Genomic DNA, 24699 nt, shown 5'->3' with positions numbered 1-24699 from the left:
ACCTGACAGGGTTAAAATGGGGGGGGGAGGAGCAGGAAGTCTTGACTATTCCCCTGGGATCATGCCAAGGGGTTTTAGCCAATAGCCAGTAGGTGGCGTGATCCCAGGGGCTTTAAAAATGGCAGTGTAATGCAAGTGGGGCACTTGCTTCGCATCTGCTGAACACCTGCCCACCCTCCCTAGTTTAGGTAGAGTCGCTTGGCCTTGCTTTGGTTTGGGTCGCCTGTTTTGGAACAGGGGCTGGGTAGGAATTTTTTTTTTCCATTTGGCAGATTGGCTTTAGCCATTTGATTTTCGCCTACCCCTTAGCAAATCGTCACAACTTGTAAGGTGACGGTTAGGCATTGGCTCAGTTGGATTGTGGGGAGGGGAGGTGCGGCCATCACCTGCCCCTCCAGGAATGTGGGGGTCCTGGATCTCGTCTGAAGTCCACTTGAGGGGCCATGCCAGGACCACAGGAACCGTGGGGTGAGCTTAGGTTGGTCCTCATTGACCTTGCTCCCTTGTTTGGTTTACCCCATTGGACGATCACCCTGAGACGTGGAGTCAGTTATAGTGGGGAGTCAACTGCCTAAGCCAATGCTGCTCACATGATTGTATTTCAATAAAGTTGTGGCCAAAATTTGCCCCAAAACTTAAACTAATATAAGTGTCCCTGTGTATTTTTGAGGGGTGGGTCTTGGGGCCTCAAGACGCAACTGGAGAACTGAACGTATACAATCCCTGCTTCAGCAACAGCATAGACTACAGGTGAAACCATCTGGGAATCCATGCATGGTATTAGCCATACTGGGTAGTGAGGCCTGTGGGGCTTCTAGTAGGGGTACTCCTGAGTGTTCAATTTTAATTTGAAACAAGCAAACAAGAACACAGTCTGGTGTTATAAAAATTTTAAGGTCTCAAATATAGAATAAATATTCATAAATGCATACATATCTAAATATATGAACCATGTGTCTGAAATAGTACGGGAGAGCAATCCTGAAGCAATTTTGACTCTCCCAATGACCTCAAATATTCCTCTGCGGTAAGGGAGGCAAATGGGGAAAACCTTCCCATTGTCTTTTCGCTTACAAATCCTGTCTTAGTGGTGTAGTGGTTAAGAGCAGTAGATTCGTAATCTGGGGAACCGGGTTCACGTCCCCACTCTTCCACATGCAGCTGCTGGGTGACCTTGGGCCAGTCACACTTCTCTGAAGTCTCTCAGCCCCACTCACCTCACAGAGTGTTTGTTGTGGGGGAGGAAGGGAAAGGAGAATGTTAGCCACTTTGAGACTCCTTAGGGTAGTGATAAAGTGGGATACCAAATCCAAACTCCTCCCCCTCCTCTTCCTCCTCCTCCTCCTCTTGGTTCAGAAACCAAGGCACGGCTTCCGATTGGTTTCCGATTGCGCAGGTGTGCTGGACATTCGCCTTCCACAAAATGTTCAAAAATCGGAACACTTCTCTGAAGTCTCTCAGCCCCACTCACCTCACAGAGTGTTTGTTGTGGGGGAGGAAGGGAAAGGAGAATGTTAGCTGCTTTGAGATTCCTTCGGGTAGTGATAAAACGGGATATCAAATCCAAACTACTACTACTACTCTACTCTTCTTCTTCTTCTTCTTCTTCTTCTTCGGGTGAGCCTGTGACCCGGATTCAGGAACAAAAATATTAACTATCACAAAAGAATAGCCAGGCTGCCCAGGTAATGCAATCAGTGAGCATTATCAGGTATCCTGGCAGCCAGGATTTCTACTGTAGACCGCCTCCTTCTGTGGTGTATGTATGATGTTTCAGGGGGGTGGTCTTGGGCTTCAGGGTGGGCAATTTCAAAAGTCTGTAAGGGTTTCTCCTCCCTCCTGCGTGTGGTGAGTGGGGACCCTGTTGCAACAGTTTAATAAAGATCAGGCTTACTAATCGCTTTGCTTCTCAATATTCTCTGGTTGGCCTCTGTTATTTTCTCCTACTGATAGGGAACCCACTTAAGGACTCTATGCGGGCTCTGGGATACCCCATAAGGGAAAGGGAGCAGTTTTTCTTATAACACTGCTTGGAATGAGAGATGAGTGAATCTGTCGGTTTTGTTTCTTGATTTACCAGTCTCAGGTTCAGTTCTGCACATGTGGATGTTAGGGACTGGCTGGGTGAGGAGGGTTGACCAAGAGGCCCCGAGGGAAAGCACAGAGGGAGAGAATTTGGATCCTGGCTCCTGCTGGTGGGAAACTGGCCACACCCCAGAGGAGGGGAAGAGCTGGGACGTGCTGGAGGCTGAGAGCTTAGAGGAAGATGAAGATGAAGAAGAGGAAACAGGCAGGTGCCCCAGTCCACAGGACTCAGACTTGGCAATGGCATTTGCAAGCCACCCCCCCCCCCGCCAAACATGGCAACTAGTGTATGTTACCAAGCAGAGAGCCAGGAAAAAACAGAGAGGGGCTCTTCGGGCTTGCTGTAGACAGAGGGAAGGGCCTGACAAAAAGATGGTTAGAGAGGGAAAGGTGGGTTACAAGCCAATCTGGGCAACTGCTTTATCTAGACATATGTAAGTTTCCCATATATTCTCTGTTCTGCTCCCTTAATAATGAAACTATCTGTAAGTTGGGACGTGGGTGGTGCTGTGGGTTAAACCACAGAGCCTAGGACTTGCTGACCAGAAGGTCGGTGGTTCAAATCCCCGCGACGGGGTGAGCTCCCGTTGCTCAGTCCCTGCTCCTGCCAACCTACCAGTTCGAAAGCACATCAAAGTGCAAGTAGATAAATAGGTACCGCTCTGGCAGGAAGGAAAACGGTGTTTCCATGCTGTCAGGGGTTCAGGAGCAGAGACACAGGAGAAGGAGCAAATGGAGAGTGAGGAGGAGGAATACGAGGGGGGTGTAGGCAGTGACAGTGGTCAGAGAGATTCCACGAATCTCTCCAGCGAATCGGAAGATTCACAGAGAGGAGCGCCGATGGCCAGGGCAAGGGGGAAACCCCAGAAGGAAAGGGCCAGTGGGGACTCCCTGAGCAGCAGTTGGAAATCAGGACCAGCGTCCCCACCAGAGCGTAGTGGGGGGGAGGAGTCCCAGGCATCGGGACCAGTCTTCCCACCACCAGAGGGAGGAGATGAGTCAGGATTGGCCACGCCTCCATCGGAGAGCGGGGAAACGGTCAGGAGGAAAGTCACCGGCTGGGCGCGCGCGCCAAGTTCAAATGTACAGGCGAGTGGCACAGCAGGTAGCCCGGATAGGGAGCCAGGTCCTAAAGCCCGCCGGAAGGAAGGGCAAGACTCAGGGGGGTCAGCGTCAGAAGAGTCCAGGAGGGAGGAAACCCCAGGGGGCAGAAGGACCCAGAGGAGGAAGGAACAGCGCAGGAGGTGGAGCCGGGCTAGGATCTTAAACTGGTGCGGAAGGGGCAGTGACTCAGAGGGGACTTCGCCTATCTAGAGTCTAGACGTAGGGTTGCACGCTCTGGCTTTAAAATGGAAATTATACTTCAATAAAGACTTTTGTACATAATAGCAGCCTGGCGTTGGTCCTCTGTGAGCTGGGACCTAGAGGCAGCCCTGACACATGCGCTGCTCTGGTTCGCCAGAAGTGGCTTAGTCATGCTGGCCACATGACCCGGAACTATATGCAGACAAACGCCAGCTCCCTCGGCCTATAGAGTGAGATGAGCGCACAACCCCAGAGTCAGTCACGACCAGACCTAATGGTCAGGGGTCCCTTTTATCTGTTAAGTTAGTCGGTATTTCCTGGTCTTTTTCTGATCTGCGAATGAACTGTTCTCCTTGGACTCAGCTATACAGCTGGAAATAAAACATTTTAAATGTGTTTTAAGTGCAATATACAATGTGACACTAGATGAACCTTATGGAAAATTCAATGTATTTTTAAAAACACTTTTTTATATAAATCAATTTCAGAATGGTTTTTATATGCGTGTACAGTGGTACCTCAGGTTACATATGCTTCAGGTTACATACGCTTCAGGTTACAGACTCCGCTAACCCAGAAATATTACCTTGGGTTAAGAACTTTGCTTCAGGATGAGAACAGAAATTGTGCGGCGGCAGCTGGAGGCCCCATTAGCTAAAGTAGTGCTTCAGGTTAAGAACAATTTCAGGTTAAGAACAGACCTCCAGAACAAATTAAGTTCTTAACCCGAGGTACCACTGTCGATTCCACCCGGCTCCCTGACAGTGGATTCATTCTGAACACTTGTGTGCAATTTTTTTTTTGCAAAGCAATTTCCCTAATTATAACACACACACACACTTGCCAATACAGGAATGCATACACACGCTTTACTCTAGCAAATGCATTTTTGCACATATTACTTGCCTCGAGTGCTGCGCTGCAAAATTCACAGAAGTATGCATTTCAAAGGATGGCTCTCATAACGTTTGAAAATGTGAGTAAAGCAAGTTTGCTTTTAAATGTGAACTGAAACAAATTTATCCCCTGTCCTACTCAAACGTTTCTTTGTACTGGGTCAAAAGGAACCCTTGCTCCCCTGAGGATATGACCACATCTGGGGGAAAGGAAGTCTTGAAGCTTGAAGCTGGACATGATAGCTTTTTAGGGAGGGAGTTTGTGGTGTGGAGGCCTGCAGCTATGTTCTAAAATAGTCCACCCCAATGAAATCTGTGCCACTCACTTCTTTCTGGCTGTGTGGCTCGACCGTGGGAAAAGCCAGTGTGTTGGACCCCACCTATATGCTTGTGCAAGTCATACACAGTCTCCAGCTGTGTGGGATCACACTACGGGCAGAGGACTTCCATGTAGCTGTGGCTGCATTCGAAGAGCACTGACATCAGTAGTCCATTGATACATTGCTAAGGCTTCATCATTGCCCTACAACTGTCACGGCTGCCCCTGCTATCCTAATCGTGTCTCCAAAATGATTGGCATGCTGTTGCCATGTTTCTTCCTCTGCTACCAGATTTTCTCCCGAAAGTTTGCTGGAATCTTAAGTTCTCTCTATAAAATTCAAAAGCAGCTTGACCTTTGCGTTTCCTGTTTTTGGCTTGCTCCAGTGAAGGCCCTGTCCAGAATCCACTGAAATGAGCAAAAAACAAAAATAATAAAGCTCCCAGTGGGTTTCGTCGGATTCGAGCCAGCTTTATATAATTTGAGGATGGATGTAAATTAAACCAAAGTGGTGATTGTTTGCATATGTGCGCATGGTACTTATTCTGAGAAGCTGTTTGAATAGAGTTGGGAAACGTCACTGCAACGCTGCCTTAGTGTCAGGTTCGCACGCACGGGTTCCCTGATTTAGGTGCCCTAGGTGTGCTGAGATCTGCTTACAAATATCTTGCTTTTGTGCAGGGATGTCTGCATGGATCGTGTCATCCTGCAGCTTAGTCACTCCGTAGTATGCGGTGGAGCCATGTTGCTGGTCTGTTCTCGTTTAAGAGCGACAATGAAACAATAACAACAGCTTATTTATTTATACCCAACCCATCTGGCTGGGTTTCCCCAGCCACTCTGGGTGGCTTCCAACAAAAGACAGTAAAAATACAGTTAAACATCAGACATTAAAAACTTCCCTAAACAGGGCTGTCTTCAGATGTCTGCTAAAAGTCAGATAGTTGTTTATTTCCTTGACATCTGATGGGAGGGCGTTCCACAGGGTGGGTGCCACTACTGAGAAGGCCCTTTGCCTGGTTCCCTGCAACCTCACTTCTTGCAGGGAGGGAACCACCAGAAGGCCCTCGGAGCTGGACCTCAGTGTCCGGGCTGAACGATGGGAGTGGAAACACTGGGTTGAGGCTGTTCAGGGCTTTAAAAGTCAGCATCAACACTTTTAATTGTGCTTGGAAATGTACTGGGAAACTCTTGCTCCTTGACTGATGTGTCCTTTAAGGCTTCCATGACATTGCCCATTAATTTCAATTGAAGGAGCTGCTCTGTGCATGCAGAGGGACGTTCATGCACTGTGACTTCCCTTCATTGAAACAAATAGATGGCCAGTCCAAGAAAGAGAGCTTGGGAGTTCCTACGCATACAACAAATCATTGGGAAGTAGTGGTGGTGGACGATGATGTATGCAACATTTCAGAACAATTGCCCGAGTTTTTAAAATACACCATAGTGTATAAAGGCATTGGGTACCCAAATTCCAGAGATTCTCCTACTGCCTGTACCAGAGTTACTTTGTTCCCAGCTTATAATTCATTGCAGTTTGTTGTATGCAATACAATCTAGAAATGGAAAAATATCTCGCTTTCAGTTTCTCTTAGTTCATTTTTCCAGGCAATCTGATTTCTATATCAGTTTGCATTCCCCCCCCCCCCAAGTTCTCATGGATATTAATATGCATTTTCTTGCACGGTTTCCCCAATATTTGCACGCAATTTCGCCTAACACGTGGATTTTATTTACAATAAATTTGGGGGGGCGCAGCACTCAAAAAGGTGACGCAGCTTCAAGTATTCCTGGAGGAAGCTGGTCCTCTTTTAATCCCCTGGGAGTGGCCTGCTCCCAAGCCCGGTCGTGATTGGCCAATTGTGTGAGCGGGCTGAATCCACTCGCCGAGTGGCAAGCTTAATCCTAGCACATCCTTTGCTGCCCAGGAAGTGGCCGAAGAGGCGGGGCTTCTGCTACCAAAATTGTGACGGGCGCCCACAACGGCATCCACCACAGAGGGTCAGCAAATTTATGAGCACTTTATTTGCATTTTCGTACATATTCTTGGCTGGAGAACTGCTTTGCCTTGGTGCTCCTATTGTTCTGGAAAATGCGAATTGGCATAGTGTTCACTCTCAGTGTGAACTGAACTGCTTTGAGTTTTTGTTTTAACAAGTTGTGTATGAATTTTCTGAAATAAACAAATACAGTCGTACCTCGGCTCCTGAATGCCTTGCAAGTTGAACGTTCCGGCTCCCGAACGATCAAAAACCAGAAGTGAGTGTTCCAGTTTTTGAACGTTCTTTCGGAACCCAGACATCCGGAGGGACTTCCGATTGGCTGCAGGAGCTTTCTGCAGCCAATCACAAGCCGCGCTTTGGAAATCAAAACGTTTCGGAAGTCACACTGAAGAGCCAGTGTGGTGTAGTGGTTAAGAGCGGTGGACTCACAATCTGGTGAACCGGGTTTGATTCCCCGCTCCTCCACATGCAGCTGCTGGGTGACCTTGGGCCAGTAACACTTCTCTGAAGTCTCTCAGCCCCACTCACCTCACAGAGTGTTTGTTGTGGGGGAGGAAGGGAAAGGAGAATGTTAGCCGCTTTGAGACTCCTTCGGGTAGTGATAAAGCGGGATATCAAATCCAAACTCTTCTCTTCTTCTTCTTCAAATGGACTTCCAGAACGGATTATGTTCGACTTCCGAGGTACAACTGTACTCAAATTTCTCCCCCATGCCTAGCTATAGGACAAAAAGAGAGAGTTCTGTAAAGTGGCGCTTCTGGCAGAACAAAATATACTGTTTCCTTCCTTTTTTTTCTCACACACTTCTCCCCAAACTATCCACACACCTGCACTCCCCAGCCATATCCTCACTATTGCCACACAATTCACTGGGGGGAGAGAAGTGCCCCTCTTATTCAAGCCATTCATCACAATTCGCTCATTCCTAGCATGTTTGGGAAACTTGAACATGGTTTAGATGCTTAACCTGGAGGCACTTGTGCGCTCTTGTAAAGGAAACAAAGCAAAGACATTTCAGACTAAGGTTCGGAGTGCTCTAAAAGTTCTTGGCTATAATGCTATGTTGTCATCTGCCGCTATCTGAGCCCTGCAAGAATACAGAGCCCTTGTGAAGTCAAAGAGAGTGGTAAACTCTTTTGGCACAGGCCGAAGGTTCATGCACTGTGGACTTTGCTTAATGCACCCAGTGTCAGCCTTTAAATGATACCTGTCAACTGAGCACATCTCAAAGGGCAGAGTATGCTCTTCTCTTTGAACTGCTTTTCACCCTCTCGAGCAGCCCATGTGAAATGTGAAGTGCCAAAGGGGCTCCAAAAAGCTTTTTTAAAAATTGCAGGAAAGTTGTTATTTCTTTTTTAAAGGGTCGAGATTCCAAGGGAAGGAATGTAGCGCTGTTGACATCAATGCAAGCATGCCACTGGAGAAGACTCATAATACTTGGCAGTGCTTTGTATGATGCTGGATCAATTATTTTTGTCTATGTGAAAGTTTGCTTGGTCTCCGGTACACACATGTCTCGAAAGGATCTTTCCCCTTTTGACCTTTCAAGGGGAGATTCACACTGGAGTCTTCTGGGTGGGCAAGTGATTGCTGAATCGTCACTCTATTGCGTGCCCTGATTGATCTTCAAGGCATGATGTGCGGAGTGAAGAAATTCACCAGCTTAATGGTGATATGTAACCACCTTTCCCTTTGCATATATATCCCGCTACTCTTCCCTGATCACATCTAGACTTCGTTATCTCTCGCCGCTTCAATTTCTAAAGTTCATTGTCATCTCTTTGTGGCAGAGGCCTGCCTTTTCCTGATGTTACTCTATAAAGCACCAGGAACATGGATGGCACAAGACAACCTACTTCGTCAACATTGTCATTTGCAACTGAGCGATCAAATGAGTCTCTATAGCCAGGGCTTTTTTTTTTCATCCAAAACTCGACTGAACTCAAGTTCTAGCACCTCTCAGTAGGGTGCCATTGTCGAGGGAGGTGTTCATGGTTTCCGGCACCTCTTTTTCTAGAAAAATAGTCATACCCATATACCGACTTAGAAAACATGTCTAGTTTCCCTGAAGTCAACATCTACCCACTGACTGCTGCAATTTGGCTGTGAACCACCACCCCTTTATTATTATTATTATTATTATTATTATTATTATTATTATTATTATTTATTGAATTTATATACCATCCTATACCCAGAGGTCTCAGGGCGGTTCACAGAATAAAATCAAAATATAAAATACTTAATCAAAATAAAAACAACAACCCAATAACCCCCCACCCCCACAAAAAACCCCCACATTTTAAAAGGGCATAGGATCCTCACAACATTTAAAGTAAGACAATTAGCAAACCTGGACAGAAGCCACTTGTTGAAAAGACCATGATCTCAGAAATGTCTGTGGCAACCTTTATTGGCATCCAAATTGGCCGGGTGGAATATTACTTAATTATCCTCGAAGTTCTACCTTCGCCAAGACCTGCAAATTGTGAACTGCCTTGAGACCTGTGGGTTTAGGGTGGTATATAAATTAAATAAACTGGTCAGTGAGGTCATTCATAATTCTTTAAAAAAAAAAAAAACAAACTCCCACCCACCGCCACAGATGGAGGACTGGGGTTGAAGGATAGGAAGACACAGTTAGATCTGTCCACTGAGCTGAAGTCCAGATTGGTGTACATCTAATTTCTGTGAGTGCACCCAGTTTCTGCCATCCAATTCCTGTTCAGATCAGAAGGTGCCTCCCAAAATCTGCAAATAGCAGATGAAAAAAGCAGATGAAAAGAAAGCAGATGAAAAAAGCCACAAGAACATTTCAAATGTTTAGAGAATCTGCTGCTGGGTCTTACCTGATTATCTCTCCTCACCCAATATTTCACTTTAACCTACTCTCATGCCAAATCCCCCTAGTCGCTTTTTGAACTTGGAGGTGAGTGAAGAGAAATTTGAGGGAATCTTGAGCAGAGCAACTTCCAAAGAGAAAAAACAGGGAGATAAATATATATGTTCACAGAACGTGTGCTTTTATACCCCTTTGGATCCTAGCGTTTGGATATTCTGCAGATCACACTGGTATGTGGGGCTACCTTTGAAGGTGACCCGGAAACTACTACTAATCCAGAATGTGGCAGCTAGACTGGTGACTGGGAGCGGCCACTGAGACCACATAACACCGGTCTTGAAATACCTACATTGGCTCCCAGTACGTTTCCGAGCACAATTCAAAGTGTTGGTGCTGACCTTTAAAGCCCTAAATGGCCTCGGTCCAGTATATATGAAGGAGCGTCTCCACCCCCATCATTCTACCCGGACACTGAGGTCCAGCACCGAGGGCCTTCTGGCGGTTCCCTCACTGCGAGAAGCCAAGTTACAGGGAACCAGGCAGAGGGCCTTCTCGGTAGTGGCACTCGCCCTGTGGAACGCCCTCCCACCGGATGTCAAACAGAACAACTACCAGACTTTTAGAAGACATCTGAAGGCAGCCCTGTTTAGGGAAGCTTTTAATGTTTGATGCATTACTGTATTTTAATATTTTGTCGGAAGGCGCCCAGAGTGACTGGACCAGCCAGATGGGCGGGGTATAAATAATAAATTATTGTTATTATTGTTATTGCTATTAGTAATGTGTTGGTAAATAAATGTTGATATGTTTATAAAGTATGCTTTCGTACCAGGCCAAGCAAAGCTCTAGCCTAGCTTGGGTGAGGGCCATTTAATGAATGAATAGCACATCATTTCCTGTACTAATAAGAATAGGAATGTAATTAAAATTGTGTGTTCTAAATATCTGCTTGTGGTTGGTGAAAAATATGTAATTTAACTGCCTGGGAAACTGTTGGAATAGCCGTTTCACTCCGGATAATGTTCAGTCCCCAAGCGGGGGGGGGGGGGGGGATAACTAGCCACAGACCTGTAAAGTTTACATATGCACCTTTGATTAGACCTATTGGTTTTACAGGGATCACAATGCATGCAATTCTGGTTCATTCTGGCGCAACATGCCGAGGAGAACTTCCTAGCAGATTTGTCCTCTCAGCGTTCACAAAGCAAGACACTTTGTTCTTTGCCAGATCAGGGACGAAACTGGCGTGCTATGAAAAGGATTATCACTTTAAAGCAATTAGATGTCACAAGAGAACAGAAAAGTATGAAACATTTATATGCAGGAATCTGCCCTGGAACGGAGATGAAACGCTCCCTTCAAACACAGCCTTTGCCCAATGTGTCAAATGTGCAAGACTGTGGCTTGGTTTTCATCATCGCAGAGAGTGACTCTTTAACAACCTTCTTAAAGAGAGAGTGGAATAGATTGTGGCTGGCATGGTTTAGGAAAGACTTGGGTGGTGTACTGTACTTAGATCCAGCCTTCTGAATATCAAGAGAGAGATGGGGAGGGGGTACTTTCTGTTTGAGCATGAGCAAAGATGTAGCCCAGAAGGGAGGGAGGAGTAGATTGTAGAAGTGTACTGGGCATTTAGGGGCATCCCTGTGCCCCATTCTCACGGCAATTTCTGAGCTGGTGAAATATCGCTGCTGAGACATGAAGCTACGATTTACTGAAATCCAAATTCGGATGACAATTTTCTGTTTCACATGACTCAGTTGGCAGAACATGAGACGGGGTATGAGCCCTGTGTTGGCCAAAAGTGTCCTGCATTGCAGTTGTTTGCACTAGATGAACCTTGTGGTCCCTTCCAATTTTACAATTCTATGGTTCCCTGCCTTCAATCCCTATACTGTGTGAGTGACTGGAGGCGGTTGGAGGATGGATGGCGACTAACAGATTGAGGCTGAATTCTGACAAGACAGAAGTACTGTTTTTTGGGGGGACAGGGGGTGGGTGGGGGTGGAGGTCTCCCTGTCCTGGGTTGGGTAACCGTGCCCTTGAAGGACCAGGTGCGCAGCCTGGGAGTCATTTTGGACCAGCAGCTGTCCATAGAGGTGCAGGTCAATTCTGTGTCCAGGGCAGCTGTTTACCAGCTCCATCTGGTACGCAGGCTGAGACCCTACCTGCCCGCAGACTTTCTTGCCAGAGTGGTGCTCTGGTTATCTCTCGCTTGGACTACTGCAATGTGTTCTAGGCGGGGTTACCTTTGAAGGTGACCCAGAAACTGCAACTAATCCAAAACGCAGCAGCTAGACTGGCGACTGGGAGAGGCCGCCAAGACCACATAACACCGGTCCTGAAAGACCTACATTGGCTCCCAGTACGTTTCCGAGCACAGTTCAAAGTGTTGGTGCTGACCTTTAAAGCCCTAAACGGCCTCAGCCCAGTAAACCTGAAGGAGCATCTCCACCCCCATCGTTCAGCCCAGACACTGAGATCCAGCTCCGAGGGCCTTCTGGTGGTTCCCTCCTGCGAGAAGTGAGGTTACAGGGAACCAGGCAGAGGGCCTTCTCAGTAGTGGCACCCGCCCTGCAACATCCCATCAGATGTCAAGGAAATACAACAACTATCTGATTTTTAGAACACAATCCTGTTTAGGGAATTTTAAAAAATGTTTAATGTTTTATAGTGTTTTTAATATTCTGTTGGGAGCCACCTAGAGTGGCTAGGGAATCCCAGCCAGATGGGTGGGCTATAAATAAATTACTACTACTACTACTACACTACCTTCAAGCTAGCTCAGTATCATTTACAGTGGTCTTCCAGTATTTCACTTAAGTGTCACTCAGCAATTGAATTGAACACACCATTTGTGCTTATATTCTTAATACTGACAATATCTTGCCATCAGTCTTTTAAGTTTGCCTACTCTGCTTTCATTTAGGATGGCCGACTTTCTGATGAGCCCCAGCTCCTGTGATGTTGATACCAGCTGTATTTTGAGAAGACAGTATAAGATTGCACTGTTAGATAAATAATGAAAGATTGTACTGTTGAAATCATGAAATTAAGGGATGTGCCTTTTACATACTTTTAAGTTAAAGATCTGGAAGTAGGGGTGAGGGAGGAATTTGATTCAGCTTGTATTTAAATCTGAATCTTTCAAATTTGCTCATTCCAAATAGATGAACCAAAGCACATCTTTCTGTTGAAATTCACACTCAACCAAATTTTGTAATGCAGTTCGCCAACCAACCAATGTTTACAAAAATGAATGTATTAGGTAAAAGTGTACATAACTATAAAGATATCCATGGAAAGAAGATACCAAAATGCATATTACGGAAATTGCTTGTAAACATGTGTACGTTAGTCAAAAATGTGTTTATTAGCATAAATTTGCACTAAAATGCTGCTGATTTTTTTTTTTTAAATCACAAATTGCTGCAGAATATGGATCACTGAAATTTAGATTGGCAAAATGGGCAGATCTTTCCATCTCCTTCTGGAAGTGATCAAAAATTACTCTCTGTGTTCGTAGCTACAGTATTTGGTCGCATTAATTTATCTGCAAAGCAACCGAGATCATGACACTTTTGTGAAAATAAAATTAAAAGACAGAGGAAACTGCTAGGATTATGACAGAACTGCTTGAATGGTTCAGGAACAGAAAGCATAAGATGCCCTTTACTGTAGGATTAACCAGGGCGCCTAACGCTTTTGTTTTTGTGCGTATACTGAGAGGGAGTGGTGAGTTATATTAAAAGGTTTTTATGTTTAATCAAAGCAGACAGTTGGGTAATTAAAGCTATTAAAATTGATAGGGCACTAGGCCTAGATAAATTACATCCTAGCATTCAGGCAGTTAGGAGGGCCTCTGGCAATTATTTGGGTGGGAAGAGGAAAGTGTAGAACAGAATTCGAAGCGCAGATAAGCGCCAAAGTACATGTTCAGATATATCACACAAAGCACTTAATTTATAGGTTTTTTTTAAAAAAAAAAGTAGCGGGGGAGGACGATGGTATATCCCCCAAAGGAAGGAACATAAAAAACTGAAAGCCTTTCCCCACCCCACAGTTTATTATCGAAATTACATAGCACCCTCAGCAGGGATGGTGCCTGAAACTAGCATAAGGGTGGGGAAGACATATTGCTGCCCTGAGGTCTTACAATCCCAAGGTTTTAAAAAAAATAATCAAAAGAAACAATAGAAGTAGGGAAGGAAGGAGAGATGATAGGGACAAAGGATGAAGATAAACAGGTTTAGGGATATCTCCACAGGCTTCGGGCCAAACCATGTGCATGTTTGGTTATAAAGTGGGTGCATGTTTTTCTTCTTTCTTTCTTTCTTTCTTTCTTTCTTTCTTTCTTTCTGTTATGTACTGAGTTGAACAGGATCCAAAATGCAGCAGTCTGATTGGTCCTAGAACAATAGGATCCAAAATGCAGCAGTCTGACTGGTCCTAGAACAATAAGATTCAGAATGCAGCAGTCTGATTGGTCCTAGAACAATGCAGCAGTATGATTGGTCTGCAGGAGCCACCCAATCTGGCTCCAGATGGAAGTGAATCCACAACCTGATTGGCCTACAGGAGAATTCCGGAATTAGCCAATCACGTGCAGCCCATTGTGTAAATAATGTATATAAAGCAGATACTTTGAGGGGACTTTCATTCCTCCTCACCACTAATGAGCTGAATAAAGAGCATGAAATCCACTCTCGACTCTGAGTATATTTCACTGTCTTTCTTTCTTTCTTTCTTTCTTTCTTTCTTTCTTTCTTTCTTTCTTTCTTTCTTTCTTTCTTTTATTGAAGCAGCTAGGGAATAGCTGTGAAACCCTCCACACACTTACTTCGCTGTGCTCAACTGCTTTTATGTGTGTTTCCTCCAGCCCAGTTCACTGAGCTGGGTTGCCTCTCTGTGTGGGTGGATGTCTTACAGCTATCGGGTTTGGACAAGCAGGGCAGAAAAGGGTTGGGCTTCACTCTCAAGCCTTCTGAGCTTCTTTTAGTATGAAAAATTCACTTCACCCCGGCTGAATAGCTGAAAAAGCTGTGTAATAAACACATTCACCTGTCTGGCTTGGGCCTCAGTGAGAGCTAAGGGGACAGCAATTTTGTAAGGTACGTTCTGATTACAATCCCCGTATTGCAAGTAACTGGAATGGGAATCAAAATGGAAGTTCCGCACAAGCATAGGAGCCAATTCCTAGAGGCCAAGGGGTCTTCGGCCCCCCCAATAAAATATTTGAAGGGGCCAGACCCCCCCTCCCAAGTTGATGGGCATTGCCATTCAAATAGTGTGCGCACGCCGTGTCATGTGATTGATTATGTGGGGCGAGACTTACCTGACATTCCCCCCCCCAATATTTTATTCATGTTGGCTCCCCTTCGCAGAAGAAGTATACTGCTATATTATCCAACAATGACTCACAGATAAGTCGCACTAAGCAGAGGCCCACAACAATGTTAATTAAAGGTTCCCCACTTGAAAAGACAGCTTGTTCTGCTGCTTTCTGGTGAATGTGGATGTGAAATTAATGAAGACTAGTTTATTAGTTGCCTCTTTAATAGCCTCGGGACACGGGTGGCGCTGTCATCTAAACCGCAGAGCCTAGGGCTTGCCAATCAGAAGGTCGGCGGTTTGAATCCCCACAGCGGGGTGAACTCCCGTTGCTCGGTCCCTGCTCCTGCCAACCTAGCAGTTCGAAAGCATGTCAAGTGCTAGTAGATAAATAGATACCACTCCAGTGGGAAGGTAAACGGCATTTCCGTGCGCTGCTCTGGTTCGCCAGAAGCAGCTTAATCATGATGGCCACATGACCCGGAAGCTGTCTGCGGTAGAGAGAGATGAGCGCCGTAACCCCAGAGTCGTCTGTGACTGGACTTAACAGTCAGGTCCCTTTAATAGCCTATATTATCCTGTGAACTGCCCTGAGATGATGATGATGATGATGATGATGATGATGATGATGATGATGATATTGTAATTGCCTTTGGGTCAGTCTTTTTTCTGGGTGGAGGTGCTAAATATTGATTTCCTCTCACCCACTTCTGCTTTTAACTAGGGACATGGTGGCTGCAGTGAAGTAGCAACTATTTTTTTAAAAAAGGCTGCGTGCCTCCTTCATTGCAACTGGGCCTGAGAAACAGAAGACGCTAAAATATGCTTTAGCATTAGCCAGGCCATATTCACTGCTGCTCTCAATTAATTCAGTCGTATTGAAAAGCAAATTGGCACCCAAAGAAACCCGACACAAACAACCAAATGGCAGGGACTCTTTCCCCCAAGCTTCTGTTCTCCGGTAAACACTGAGATCTACGTAGAAACCAGGAATGGCTCCCTGGACTTCAGGCTGTGGCCAGAAGGTATTTTTAGATACAATTATTCAGAAGTGGTGGCTCAAGTTCATGTTGAGGCAAGTCACGGAGGAACCACGCGGAGGCTGACAAGCCCAGTTGACTTGGCGTGGGATGCAAACTCCATCAGGTGCTAAATGCTAGCAACCTTTTATGAACCACCATGAGCTGTGAGAGTGTAAACAGACTGCTGACAGACACAGATGTAATTTTTGAGATTATTCCTGTTTTAAATTTCCTAAAGCGGTGTTCATGCCACAGTAGGACTTTTAGGTCTTATGAGAGAAAGATCTCCCTGAGATATGGTTACATTCTGCAACATTCCTTTTAAACTTAATGGATTCCCCACACCCAGAAAGTGCAATTCTGGATTAAATGGGAGGGGTGTGGGTTGGCATGGCAATGACATCATTATTTGTCATTATTAAAAATGATGTCATGTAGATGCTGAAAGAAAACATGAATGCATAAGGAAGAATGGCTGAATCTGTCGATTTCAGTTTCCCAGTTTCCCAATCCAAAATTCATTTTTCTAGCTTTCCACATTAGTTCATGGATTTCTTTAAAAAGAAGTTCCAATTGAAATTTATCAGGTTAGTCTTAATTTATCCTAATATAGACATTTCTGTATGCAGTATTGCCTAATAGATACAGTTTTGCCAAGCAATTTCCCTGAATATGATGCTTTGCTTGGTATGTTATTTTCACTGATGTATAAATGCCTATGCACACTTTATTTCAGTTTATCCTGCCCCCTTTTTACACAATAGTTGGCTGGAGCACTGGATTGCAAATAAATAAATGAATAACAACAACAACAACAACAACAACAACAACAACAACAACGTATTTATACCCCACCCATCTGGCTGAGTTACCCCAACCACTCTGGGTGGCTCCCAACAGAATATTAAAAATGCAATAAAGCATCAAACATTAAAAACTTCCCTAAACAGGACTGCCTTCAGATGTCTTCTAAAAGTCACATAGTTGTTTATTTCCATTACATCTGATGGGAGGGTGTTCCACAGGGCAGGTGCCACTACCGAGAAGGCCCTCTGCCTGCTTCCCTGTAACTTCACTTCTGGCAGCGAGGGAACCACCAGAAGGCCCTCGGAGCTGGACCTCAGTGTCCGGGCTGAACGATGGGGATGGAAACACTCCTTCAGGTTTTCTGGGCCGAGGCTGTTTAGGGCTTTAAAGGCCAGCGCCAACACTTTGAATTGTGCTCAGAAACGTACTGGGAGCCAATGTAGGTCTTTCAGGACCGGTGTTATGTGGTCTCGATGGCTGCTCCCAGCCACCAGTCTAGCTGCCACAAAATTCAGAGACGTGCGGATTTTAAAGACTGGCTGAGTTTTGGTTCATTTAATTGTTTTCAGAAAGTATGAATTTGGGGAGTTTGCCTTTCAGTTTAACTGAACTGAATTTCTCCCCCATTCCTATTGCATGAGGAGCACTGAGCCTACAATAAGCAGCCCTCTGGAGTGCTCTCAGTTGCAAATCCTACTCTCCCCATAGCTCCTCACTTCTCTCTCTCTCTCTCCTTTTGCTGGAGTTTCTATACAGCAGCAGAAGCTGCCAGGGTGCATGGCCTCCCCGTGTAGCTCACTCATATGACGGTGCCAGCTGGAGAGCCCCTGCTGACTTTTTGCTGACACACCAGAAATATATATGTTAGGAGGCTTTCACTATTATTATCACATTATAGCTCTCTCTGGCTTTCTTGCAGAATGGTAAACAATAGCAGGGCTTCTTGGAGGTCATGAATCCATAAATACACACACCTCTGTGTGTGGTCTTTGCCAACAGCCCTTGAGAGAGAGAGAGAGAGAGAGAAAGAAAGAAAGAAAGAAAGAAAGAAAGAAAGAAAGAAAGAAAGAAAGAAAGATGAGTAAATGCGAATCCAAGCAACATGTGGACATGTTTTGACACCATGACCTGTCAATATCCTGTTTACCATAATTTCCTAGAGTCGCACATTGGAATTCTGCTACTGACTGCGTTAAGAGAACATCCATTGTGCGGTGTAGGGTGTTTTTGGAGACATTTGAGTCAGTTTGGCATAACTTTCTCTCTTTTTTTCTCCACTGAGGAATGCATGTGGAAAATGTTAGTCTGGAATGCAAATATCCATACGTATTCTGCAGGAACGCTCGAGAACTGGGGACTTGCTTTCCGCCGACTCCTGTTCATGGGTATTCTCTGAGCGAGGGGAAAAAAAACCCATCTACAAATGAAATTCTTTCTTTATTCTGACATAACGCTTTGTAAGCAGATTCCTCGACATGCTTTCTTGTGCGGAGGAAAACTGCTCCATATAGGAACCGGCTCTTTGGGAGAAAGCAGATGTAAGAGTTTAACAGCAGTCGCTGCAGGTTTATTTCTGGAGAGGGGATGTAGTTCTGTAGCAAGGCGCATACTTTGGCAGTGCAGCTGCCAGTCAGTGTAAACACTACTAAGCTAGATGGGCCAAGAGTTGGATATGGCAGGAGGCAACTTCCTGTGCTCCGTTTGTGTTATAAGCCTGGTTTTTCATTGCACTGACCTGATTGCAGCAAGTGGGATGTGTGATCAGCTCCTGTCACTCCTTCCCTTCTTTCTGTGCAGGCTTCACCAACCTGGTGCTCTCCAGATGTTGTGGACTACAAAGCCCATGCTGTCTGAGGCTGATGGGAGTATTCCATAACTCCCCCTGTATTTTATTTTTTTAAGCTTTAGGAAATATGGTTTATTCACCTACCATATTTTTCGCCCTATAGGGCGCACCGGCCCATAGGGCACACCTAGGTTTTTTTTGGGGGGGGGAATAAAGAAAAAAAAATATTTTTCCCCCCAGACGCGGGGCTGGGGCGGGGAAAGTCTGAGCTTCCCCCGACCCCCGACCCCAGAACAGGCTGCTATCCGCAAGGCTTGGGAGCCCGGCGGGAACTCCTGCGGGCTCCCAAGGCTTGCGGAGAGCTGTCCGAAGCCCGGGGTGCGCTCCGCCGCGCTCCCCGGGTTTCCGGCTGTAGGCTGCTGTCCGCAAACCTTGGGAGCCCAGTGGGAACTCCCGCTGGGCTCCCCAGGCTTGCGGATATCTGCCCGAAGCCCGGGGCGCGCTGCTCATTGCGCCCCAGGCTTTGGGATGCAGGCTGCTATCCGCAAGCCTTGGGAGCCCGGCGGGAACTCCCGCCGGGCTCCCAAGGCTTGCGGATTGCTTCCTGAAGCCTGGAGAGCGAGAGGGGTCAGTGCTCGCTCTCCAGGCTTCAGCGAAAGCCTGCATTCACCCCATAGGACACACACATATTTCCCCTTCATTTTTGGAGGGGGAAAAGTGCGTCCTATAGGGCGAAAGTCTGCATGGAGGGAGTCCAGATCTTACAGCACGGTCATTTCAAGAGGGGCTTGTCCCACACAGCAGTGCAGCCCTGGAGTCCATGACATCTTTCCCAGCCAGCCTTCAGCCAGCCTGCCCAAGATGGATCCCAGTCTTTTTTCCTCCCCTTCTTCTTCCCAGCACCCCTTGCTAAAAGAATCTATTTTCCTATCACCACACAGCCAGTTATCCTGGCAACCTCCCAAATCCCCAGTCTCTGTTCACATGTCAGGGCAAGGAGGGAGGACAATTATCATGCATTGCCAATGGCCCTCAGTGGCCCTGTATTGTTTCTTAATGGCTCTAGCTTGGGCATGTCGTTTTCTCCACTGTTTCTCCACTGCCCCTGCATGTTTGCCACCTGAGGCAGCTGCCTCATGGTAGGGCCGGCCCTGGATGCAGTTCTGAAGATCATCATCTTTACCACTGGTAAAGCAGCTAATTTGGCAAGGGAGTTGAAGGCACGGATTAAGACTCCAGTGCCCTCCCCAATGCTTGATTCCAACACCTTGTCAGAGGCTACTCATTCATAGTACTTTTTTGCTGTGGTTGCTAGGGTTGGTAAATAGGGCCTAGGCGGTCAAATATCACCACAGAGGAAAGGGCTGGATTTCACCTTGGGGCTTCCAGATGTGGACCCCTGGCATAGAAAAGCAATGCTATGTGGTGTTTCTTGTACAGTAGTACCTCGGGTTACATACGCTTCAGTTTACATACGCTTCAGGTTACAGACTCTGCTAACCCAGAAATAGTACTTCGGGTTAAGAATTTTGCTTCAGGATGAGAACAGAAATTGTGCTTTGGCAGCACGGCAGCAGCGGGAGGCCCCATTAACTAAAGTGGTGCTTCAGGTTAAGAACAGTTTCAGGTTAAGAACGGACCTCCAGAATGAATTATGTTCTTAACCCGAGGTACCACTGTACTAGGTAAAAGGTAAAGGACCCCTGGACAGTTAAGTCCAGTCAAAGGTGACTAGGAGGTTGAGGCACTCATCTCACTTTTCAGGCTGAGGGAGCCGGTCTTTGTCCACAGACTGTTTTCTGGGTCATGTGGCCAGCATGACTAAACCGCTTCTGGCGCAACAGAACACCATGACGGAAACCAGAGCACACGGAAATGCTGTTTACCTTCACACTGCAGTGGTACCTATTTATCCACTTGCACTGGTGTACTTTCGAACTGCTAGGTTGGCAGGAACTGGGACAGAGCAACGGGAGCTCACTCCGTCGCGGGGATTCAAACCACCAATCTTCTGATTGGCGAGCCCAAGAGGCTCAGTGGTTTAGACCACAGCGCAACCTGCATACTAGAAAATGATAGGTATGGTGTTTCTAAGACAGGTGTGGGGAAACTGTGACCCTCCTAGAGCTCCCATCATCCCTCACCATTGACTTTGCTGGCTGGGATTGATGGGAGTTGGAGTCCAAGAACAACTAGAGACTCATAGGTTCCCCACCTCACCCACAGTCTAAGTGAATGAAAACACTAACACCAGAACGTGTGTAATGATTTGATCATTGTAGTGACAAGAAAGCACTCGGGTCTCTCTTTTTTACAGCACTCTGGTTTGGGACTCCTGGCTAAACCTGAGCTCAGCAGCTGTCTTTATATATATCACACATTTTGGCTGCATCATCTCTGTTTGTTTGTTATGTGCTTTATGGCTGCTGCCCTGTCCGTTATTCTAATGCAATTTCTAGCATTTCGTATGTTTTTATGGCTGGCTCAAAGAACAACAACAGCTTCATCTCCAGACCCAAGCTAAACAAACCGGGCTAGAAAAGTTCAAAACCAAACACTTTGCTCTTGTTGATGAACTGGAGGCTTTAAAAATAAAATAAAATCCTACTTAAGTACGTAAATCAAAAAAGGCATTTGCCTGCTTCTGAGAAGAAAGCAAAACAAACAACACTTCAGATCTTTAGAGGGCCACCAACGGCTGGGATGCCAAAACAGCTACAGATCGAAAGGACTGTTACCGATACAGGAAAGGAAAAGAAGTTTTGCTGCGGCAGCTCTTATCGCAGAGGTGTAAGAGGAGGTGTGGCTGTAAACAGCTGCTCTGGTGGCATGTAAACTCCACATTCCCTCTGCCAGGAGACAGAAGCCTGGTTTGGTTTCTCCCAGCACAGGCTGTTAACTTCTCATCCTTCCCCATCAGTTTCAACCTTAAGAATGGGCTTTCAGTTTCAAGCTTTCAATTTCCATTGCTTTCTCTTTTTTCCAGCCTTAGATTCACTTCTCCACACTTCCAGGCAAACACAACATTTCTCCCCACCCTTGGGAAGATAACATTTTTGTTCAGTTAGTTGCTGCTTTTTAAATGTCCTCACAAACATCCACCAGCACGTTAGTGTGAATTTCACACAATACACGCATGCTTGCATGTAATTTTGCCTAAAGCACACACACTCTTGCCAAGCAATTGTTCCTAATAAGATGCATTGGTTTTCACCGATAATAGATGGATTTTTAGGCACACTTTACCTCAGGATATGCATTTTTGTATACGTTCTTTGGCTGCAGAACTGCACTGCAAAATCTGGAGGTGTGCACATTGCGAAGGATGGCCGGGTTTTGGTTCAAATTTGACAAATTCTCCTTTAAAGGTACACTGAATCCAATTCTTCCCCATTCAAAGCAAGAGAAGGCATGAATTACCCCACACAGAAATTGTTTTCTTTCTCTTTCACCCTCTCTCCTCGCTTCTCACCGAGTTTTAAAGCCTAAGGTTTCCTCACAACTTCACCACTACTTGGACTGACACTGGTGTGTGGAGAAGCCTTGTATTTGGGATTGTTTATTATTAGGGGTGTTAATAGTTGCTGCACTGAGGAGATGTGCTTGGAGGTCTAGCCTCAGTGCCCAAGAGCTTACAGAAGTTGGGCCAATGGAAGGTATCAACTTACCTGTTTTGTGGCTCTCATTCTCCTGGATCAACGTCATCAACAGGTGGAGTGGGCAACTGGTCCAGCACTGAAGGTCATGTCAGAAGTATATCACTGAGTTTTGGATGGCCCATCACAGCTGATTGATGTCATTTAGATGCCTGTGGGCTGGCACAGTCCTCCTCAGTTTGTGTACCAGAGTGCTGTAGTGAGAACAGCTGCTGTAATAAGCAAGCAAGCAAGCAAAATAAACTGAGGTTCCTTTAAGTCCGAGCACAAACACCCAGAGGATGCCTGCTGCAGCTCTGTATGATTTATCTTTCAGGTCTCGCCTCCTCCTCTCCCTCCTCAGCAACCTCTGCTGCATGGGATCGATTCTTCTGCATGTCTGGATCATTCAATTGCTCCCGATGTCAGCAGGGTGCCTACCCTCGGAAGATAATGCCTGTTATTCTTTCTTTTGGGGCCAATAGAAACACAATTAGAAAAGGATTATGGAAGATTGCTCCAATATATGATTAAAGCGGCGAGATTGCTCGATGCACCAAGATGGAAAGACACAACCCTACCCCACTATAGAAGAATAGCTGATAAAACTTGGCTGAGGAGTTAACATGTTTGATTAGAGAACAATCACAACTAACATTTGTTAAGGGTTGAAAAATTCTTACCAACTTTTTTGCATGAAAGAGAAAATGATCTTGTAATACCTGGATTTGAAGACTGAAAAAATACTGGGTTCTAGAATGGTTGGATCTTATGGAGTGAATGTCATATGTAGCAGCAGGACAGAGACCCGGAAGTCCTTTTATTATTTTCTTCTTTATCTTTATTTCATTTCTTTCTTTTCCTTTTCTCTTTCTTTAGGTTTCTCTTTTCCTGGCATCTCCTTCCTTCTGACATTCTTCTCTTATAGACTAAGTCACTGGTTTATCTCAGTATATCATAAAAAGATACTTTGTAATGGATGTGTGGTTTTGTATATCTTTAAATAAATCCCCTTTCTAAAAAATAGGTAGTGCCTGTTGCATATCTGTATGAGTCACTGCTGTGGTCCGGCCCCCTTAAACCCAGGAGATGCTGAGAATGTTGAACGGGGACTGAGAACACTGATGCATCACTCTAAATGTAAAACTTATGGAAGCGTAAGAGCGCATTGTGCCTGAAATTCTCATACAGAAAAAGGTGTGCATCTGGTACCAGATGTTTGGGAAATGTATGTCACAACAGAGATGTGGAACTGCTAGCCTGTTGATTTCATTTGGCCTTCTGGGTCTTTTTCTGCCCATTGGCTGTTCGTGGGGAGCAGCAACGACGGAAAGTTTTTGTGAGGGCTTCCACTAGTGAGATTAATCAGTTGAATTTGGCCCCTAAACTTCTGTACATACTGATGAAATGTCCATGAGAAAATTATAAACTTTCCTTGGATCACCAGTTAGATTATTGCAATGCGTTATACATAGGGCTGCCTTTGAGGACGGTCTGGTGCAGAATTCAGCGTCCAAGCTGATCACCAGAGCAAGATGGTTTGAGTATATTACACCAATCCTGGTCCAACTGTACTGGCTACCCATTAGTTTCTGGGCCCAATTCAAAGTGCTGGTTTTTACCTATAAAGCCTTAAATGGCTCAGGACCACAATACCTCAAGGACTGCCTCTTTCCATATGAACCTATCTGGACCCTGAGATCATCTTCTGAGGCACTTCTTTGTATGCCTCCTCTGTGAGAGGTCAGGAGGGTGGCAACACGAGAACGGTTCTAATCTGCAGTGGCTCCCTGTCTGTGGAATGCTCTCCCCAGGGAAGCTCGCCTGGCGCCTTCACTATACACCTTGAAATTTTCCTTTTCAACCAGGCCTTTGCCTGACTTGGTCTACCTATACCCTTTTAAAAAATGCTGGCTGTTTTGGGTTTGTTTTTTATTGGGTTGTTGGTTTTGTTTTGATTTTATGTATTTGATATTTGATGTGAACCGCCCTGATACCTTCAGGTATAGGATGGTATAGAAATTTAATAATAATAATAATAATAGTAATAATAATAATAATAATGATCTGCAGAAGAGTTACACCCCTAAGCTTTCTAATAATGTTCAATCATCCATCTGCTTTTTGGTTTCTCACTTCCCCCTAACCCTCCATTTTCCTTTGGTCATTGTTTTCTTTCCAACAGCAGTGACAATTTTAAAAAAGGAATTAATTTGTTTTGATTAGAATGCAGGCACCTTGTACAAAACCATCCTAAACAGGAAGTGTGCAATTAGTAGCCATTTTGCTCTGGTAATTTTGTGGTTGGCAGTATAATCCTATGCACCGCCACACAAAATCCCCTCTAAATCTAGTAGGGTTTACCCCTAGATAAGTGTGTGGTTGAATACGACGTTTTCATGTGAGCCGACAATTCTGATCCACGCAAGCAGACCTTGCTGCATTGCACCGAACAGTTCAGACAACGGCTCTGTAATTATTCTAAGCAGGGCATAAAATCTGTTCTGTTTGTTAAAGTGCCAACTTAAATCAACTTTTAGCACAGTACTTACCACTGGGAAATGTTCCTTTGAGGGGTAAATACCATGTTAAATCTGCAGAAAGGGCTCGTGTAAACGACATCCGTGATCCTCAGCACGCTCCAGTAGATGTGGAAGTATATTTACCC

General features: G+C 45.5%; 1 long non-coding RNA gene and 1 pseudogene across 2 annotated transcripts in view; both read right to left on the bottom strand.

The window, feature by feature from the left end:
• The window catches only part of LOC309336376 (arylacetamide deacetylase-like 3), a 28884-nt pseudogene extending 28108 nt beyond the window's left edge, over window positions 1-776 (bottom strand). Inside the window, exon 1 of the transcript XR_014161643.1 lies at window positions 749-776. The product of XR_014161643.1 is annotated as an arylacetamide deacetylase-like 3 (transcript). The remainder of the gene's footprint in view (window positions 1-748) is intronic.
• A 4699-nt stretch (window positions 777-5475) lies between these two features.
• LOC309335130 lies at window positions 5476-22635 on the bottom strand. Its single transcript, XR_014153377.1, has 3 exons — window positions 22065-22635; window positions 8962-9113; window positions 5476-7326 (listed from the first exon to the last, which is right to left on the bottom strand). It is a non-coding gene; the product is annotated as an uncharacterized lncRNA (long non-coding RNA).
• Between the last annotated feature and the right edge of the window lie 2064 nt (window positions 22636-24699).

The sequence above is a fragment of the Podarcis erhardii genome (assembly GCF_964252035.2).
Source record: "Podarcis erhardii genome assembly, chromosome: 2".
In the NCBI taxonomy this organism is placed as follows: Eukaryota; Metazoa; Chordata; class Lepidosauria; order Squamata; family Lacertidae; genus Podarcis; species Podarcis erhardii.
The sequence above is the reverse complement of the archived record's forward strand: the minus strand, read 5'-3'. Positions and strand labels throughout refer to the sequence as shown.